The sequence below is a fragment of the Carcharhinus amblyrhynchos genome, chromosome 6 (genome assembly GCF_965287045.1).
Source record: "Carcharhinus amblyrhynchos chromosome 6, sCarAmb.v2.hapA, whole genome shotgun sequence".
Lineage (NCBI taxonomy): Eukaryota > Metazoa > Chordata > Chondrichthyes > Carcharhiniformes > Carcharhinidae > Carcharhinus > Carcharhinus amblyrhynchos.
In genome coordinates, this window is record NC_137329.1 from 12,882,346 (window position 1) to 12,888,525 (window position 6,180).

Genomic DNA, 6,180 nt, shown 5'->3' on the forward strand with positions numbered 1-6,180 from the left:
TCAACGCAATATCCAACCCACGGATGACGAACGATTCATCAAATTCCATACCGTTTGAAAGCGAATTTTCCTTAGGAGGAAGTATTTCACATTTCGTAATCGTGGCTTTGATACGGCATGGCACAGCCCGAGCATAATTGCAAGTCAAAGCATTTAAAAACGAGTTATCTGTCACCATATCAGCTTTACCAGATAGAAATTTTCACTTTAAAATAATCTTACAAGCTCAGTATCTTTTCGAAGTTTCAGAAAATAGACGGTTTTACTAAAACCAGATACAAAGAATTGGAAAAACTCAGCAGATTTGGCAACTGTGGATAGAGAAAATCGAGTCCAATGTGGCTTTTTAATTCCGAATAAAAATTAATAAACCAGCATCGCCTTGATGTCTGCATGATTCGTAAACATCACAATTTTTCCTATAATTACAGTCGACATAATGCTTCAGTGTATTTGTGTGTGTTAGATGGGCAGGCAAGGCGCTATGTGATCTCGCCCCATTAGTGGACTACAGGGCAGGCCTGCTTATGAGTAGATGGTTGGGATGAGGTGCAGGGCAATTTTGAACAGCGCGCTACACTTCCCTGCATTGTCCAAAATGAACCCGTTACGGTAAAATAGGCAACGGTCATTAAACCCCAGTTTGAAAGCGGCATCTTATGTTTTAAACTGTGTCCTCCAATCTCTCCTACCATCACATTCATGTCTTTGGATGTGTGGCGAGTGCATCATGAATACGCTTCATGGAGAGCGGTCGAATAAAAGCAGAAATGCTAAAATGGAAGCAAAATATTGCAGATGCTGGAACCTGAAAGAAAAACAGAAAATGCTGGAAAATCTCAGTAGGTCAGGCCGAATCTGTGGTGGGAGATTAGCCAGCTCTGACAAAGTTATCCAGACTCTATTCTCTCTCCACAGATGCGGTCAGACCTGCGGAGGTTTTCCAGCATTTTCTGTTTCCGAAAAGCAAAATACTGCGGATGCTGGAAATCTGAAATAAAACAAAACAGAACGTGGTGGATAAACTCAGCAAATGAGACGGCTTCGACAGTGGAGTCTGTTTAGCTTGGCTGTTGCAAGGTGATCCTGACAGTTTGGTAGTGAATGAATGAAATCTGATGGGAAATCTGAACTCCGAGTTCTGTAGAAGGATTATAGGGGCTGGAAACGTTAACTGTAGTTCTCTCCCCACAGATGCTGCCAGACCCGCTGAGTTTATCCAGCATTTTTCGTTCTTTGTTTTATGGTACGTAGATCCACGCAGTTTAAAACCCATTGCAATAGGTCATAAAAAGACCAGTAAAATAGGTAGTTTTAGCAACTGGGCCCTTTTTAGACAAAATGCCCACTTGGGTTGGCCTAGAACCTGTTTTGTCCGTGTGAACAGAATGGCAAGCCAATACTTACAGTTCAGCAATCGTCACAATTGCAGTATTCTGTAATAAGAGTATATTTGCATAACTGCTGAGCAAAATAAACTGGCATTATTTTTCAAGGGTGTGTTTCTACCCCAAACGCTAGCTTGTAAACACTGCCCCTGTGTCTTCAGGACGTTGTCACCCGTGGAGAAGAAATTGTGATCGGCGCCCCTGCTTAATTCAGTAAAAAAAATGCAATTGAATGTGATAAATACGGCCTTCATATGGTTTGCAGTTATTAGCTGCCTCTTTTAGGGGGAGCTTTGGGACTGGTAATTATACAACGAATCACACGTTATTAACATGTGGGCCAACATCACGGCTGACCATTTCTCAGACTTTTAACTATATCACTGAACCTAAAACGCTCGTGGGAGGTTTTGACCTGACGGTGATTCGGGACAGACAGTTTTCCAAATAGGCAGAGCATTAATGACACAGCATTGCACCATCCGCCTGCTTCATTGTCAACCCAATACGAGGCGATTAACTACTTAATTGCTTACCTCGTATACATCATTACCATTCTCTTTTCGACGAATGTATCAATGGGTGGACATTGAATTCATCAAAAGACCGTATCAACATCATCAGCAAACCAGTGAGAATAATCCATTTTAACTTTTATGCTTTGGAGTAATGCGGTTAAATTGTCAGACACGACTTGGTGGTTTGGGAATTATTTTGGGTCTTTTTTGTTGGCTGTTCCAGGCCTTCAGTTACACTGTCCCTTGCACAATGGGACGTCTCTCCGAATCATTTCCCTCAGCTTGGTTTCTTTTACAAAGACCAAGCATCAAGAACTGTGATGGAACACTGCCTCTGCAACACAGCGGTCCACATTTCGTTCGAAGCGAATAATAAGTCATAAATGCTCTTTACATTTTTTTAAAAATCCCCAAAATGTTACACACGTTTCATTGTTTTCGATCTGCAAACAAAAAATCTATTCAGGGAAGGAGCTGGAATAGTTACATTTCCGCTCGATTAGCGCTGGAAAAAGATACACCTTTTAAAACATACAAATTCTAAGTAGCAATTCTTTATAAATGTCAGGGCGCCCAAGAACGAATTTGTGAGTTTCCACATCCCCTTCCAGAGAGTTTAACTAAACTCGACTCAGTTCTGATGAAGCGTCTATAATCAATAATACTTGCAATGGATTAGCACATTAAATATCTGGGATTAGAGATCACTCGTGGTTACCACACAGCCTTTCAAGAGATCAAACTTTGAACCATAACGCCATGTCGATTTTAGTGAGACGGCACATTCTAATGATTACTTTCCCCGGTCACAAATAACAGGGGGAGGTCTTGTGGCACAGCGGGTTGCTTCCCGTAACCCTGGACCAGATACTCCGCGTTCAACTGCAACAGATGGAACTGTTAGCGAGGGAAAGAACGTTCAACAGCCTCAAGAATCCTTCCCCCAGTAATTCCCCAAAGGGTAACAGTTTGGGTATGAAGGTACTCCCGGAATAAGTAGTACTTCTCAATATGGATGTAGGTAGCACGCGATCTCCTTATATCCCTTCGGGGAGAGAGTAATCTAACATTGCTGATATATCAGCCAGAAATTGGCCTGGTTTACACAACACAAATTGGTAGGAAAGCTCTGATTGACTCGAAACGTTGGTTCTATTCTCTCCCCATGGATGCTGTCAGACCTGCTGAGATTTTCCAGCATTTTCTGGTTTTGTGTCAGATTCCGCAGTATTTTGCTTTTATATTTATTTTGTGGAAAATCTTGGTAGCTCATCGCTGATTTGATAGTTCCCCCATCCCCTTTTACTAGTAGTTACATCTTAGTCATCAGGTGTGCAGTGAAAAAAAGTTTATTTATTAGTGTCACAAGTAGGCTTAACACTGCAATTAAGTTACTTTGAAAATCTCCCAGTCGCCACACTCAAGCACCTGTCCAGATACACGAAGGGAGAATTTAGTGTGGCTCATGCATCTAACCAGCACGTCTTTCGGACTGTGGAAAGAAACCTGAGCACCCACAGGAAACACAAACAGACATGGGGAGAATGTGCAGACTCCGCACAGACAGTGACCCAAGCCGGGAATCGAATCCCGGGTCCCTGATGCTGTGAGGCGACAGTACTAACCACTGTGCCACCCAGTGTATAGCAGACTTCCGGCTTTTGGTGTCTCTGGTTGTATGTGGGTGGTTCAGCAAGGAATGTTCATTGAGTTCAATTTCGATCTGATCTCCTCCCCCCGCGCCCCCCCCCCCCACCTCCCTCCCGTAGCCCTGCAGTGTAAACTCTTTTGTGCAGTCCAATCGTTTCCAAATATTTTTTCTCAACTTACTTCTCAGGCGCTGGTTAACTTTGTTGTTTGATTGGATTTCCATTGGGAAATGTCCTGATTGGAGACTAGCTGCCTGCAAGTGCAGATGGATAGCAAATGGACAGCCTTGAGTTACTGAGCTGACAGGCATGGTTTTTAGTGTAGGCTTATTTCAATGTCACTTACCGCTTATACACACTGCCAGGAGCAGATACTGCGAAATGGAATTTCAGATGGCAAATAACAAATGACCCCCCGGCTATATACAGCAAAGTTGTGCGGAGTTACAAGTTACCCAAGTATTAAAAAATAACTTTTTTTTTGCAGCTTATAATACGGGGTGACTGGATTTGGATGTCGGGGTGAAATGTTTTGAATTCGGGTAACGTACTGTTCGCATATTCTTGACGGAAACATGGTTGTTTGTGGCACACGTTTACATGGGCGGGTAATGAGCTATTACAGTTCATGAGTTCTGTAGCCTCAGGCCCTTCAAACCAGCGCTGGATTTTGTTCGTTTCCCCAGCTGGAGCCTGGCCTGCAGGGGAAGCACAGAGCGCTCTATCGCAGGCTGTGCCCTAAGCTACATCTGTGACCTAGAGATCTGTACTCGCTCCTTCCTCTTCGCAAACTCTGGAGACATCAGCCCGCTTAGGCGCACCTGTGTCTGAGATGGCACTGAGCATTGAATACAGCCTCTGAGTCTCTTGCTTTCTGAAACTTCACACAGTAATGTACTTAATTCGCCTTCTTGAGGTGTCAAGACCTCATCACCACTTTTGCTTCAGAATCGCCAATTCCAGGGCTATTTCTGTAGCTTTCAAAAGAGAGTTGGATCATTATGACCTTACGAGGTCTAAAGTTAAGGGGAGTGTACATGTAAGAGAAGAGGCCGAGGATGTCCCAATAATAGAGGGAGTAGGGGGCGTGAGTATAGTTGGTGGCGTTGCAGCAAATAGGGTCCAGGTGAAGGCTGGGATGAAAGCACTTTATCTGAATGCACGAAGCATTCGGAATAAAGTGGATGAGCTGATGGCGCAGATCGACACAAATGGATACGATCTGGTGGCCATTACAGAGACGTGGCTGCAGGGTGACAGGGACTGGGAGCTGAATGTACGGGGCTATCAAGTGTTTAGGAAGGACAGACAGGAGGGAAAAGGGGGGGGCGTAGCTCTGCTGATTAAGGATAGCATCACGGTGGTAGCAAGGGATGATATTGGAGCCAAGGAGCAGAGGGTGGAATCGTTGTGGGTGGAGATTAGGAACAGCAAAGGGAGGAAGACGCTGGTGGTTGTCGTCTATAGGCCCCCGAATAATGATCTGGAGATGGGGCGGGCTGTTAACGCACAAATAAGTGCGGCGTGCAGGAATGGGATGGCTGTAGTTATGGGGGATTTCAATCTGCATATTGATTGGTCGACCCATGTTGGACGTGGGGGGCTCGAGGAAGAGTTCTTGGAATGCTGCCGGGATAGTTTCCTCGAACAGTGTGTGTTGGAGCCGACGAGGGAGCGAGCTATCTTGGATCTGGTGCTATGTAATGAAGCGGGTAGAATTAGGGACCTTGTGGTGAAGGATCCTCTTGGGGAGAGTGATCATTGTATGGTGGAGTTTCTGGTGCAGATGGAGGAGGAGAAAGTGGGTTCCCGGACACGCGTCCTTTGTTTGAATAGAGGGGAGTACGGTAGGATGAGAGAAGAATTGGCGAATGTGGACTGGGAGAGCGCGATGGAGGGAGGGTCTGTTGAGGAGCAGTGGAGGATCTTTAAGGAGATCTTTCTTGGTGCTCAATGGAAATTTATTCCGATGGTCAAAGAGGATAGTAGGAGGAGAGGTAATAAGCCGTGGATAACGAAGGAGGTGAAGGAAAGTGTTAAACTAAAAGCGGAGGAATTTAGAATAGCTAAGAGTAGTGGGCGAGAAGAGGATTGGGAGAGGTTTAAATGTCAACAAAGATTGACAAAGAAGTTGATAAGGAAGGGTAGGAGAAACTATGAAGCTGGGCTAGCGCTTAATATAAAAAAGGATAGCAAGAGTTTTTATAAATATATAAAAAGGAAGAGGCTGGCTAGGGTGAATGTTGGTCCTTTAGAGGATGAGAAGGGGGACCTAGTGGTAGGGGATGGGGATATGGCTAAGGTATTGAATAACTTTTTTGTTTCTGTCTTCACAGAGGAGGACGTGAATAATTTGCCGGGTGTTAGCGATGGAAAGGTGGTAGGACTGGAGGATCTTAATGACATTACTGTTACTAGAAAGGCGGTGCTCGACAGACTGGAGGGGCTGATTGTGGACAAGTCCCCAGGACCGGATGGAATGCATCCGAGGGTTCTGAAAGAAATGGCGGAGGTGATAGTGGATGCCTTGGTGGTTATTTTCCAAACGTCGCTGGATTCCGGGGAAGTGCCGGATGATTGGAAAACGGCTAATGTTACGCCGTTGTTTAAGAAGGGTGCCAGGCA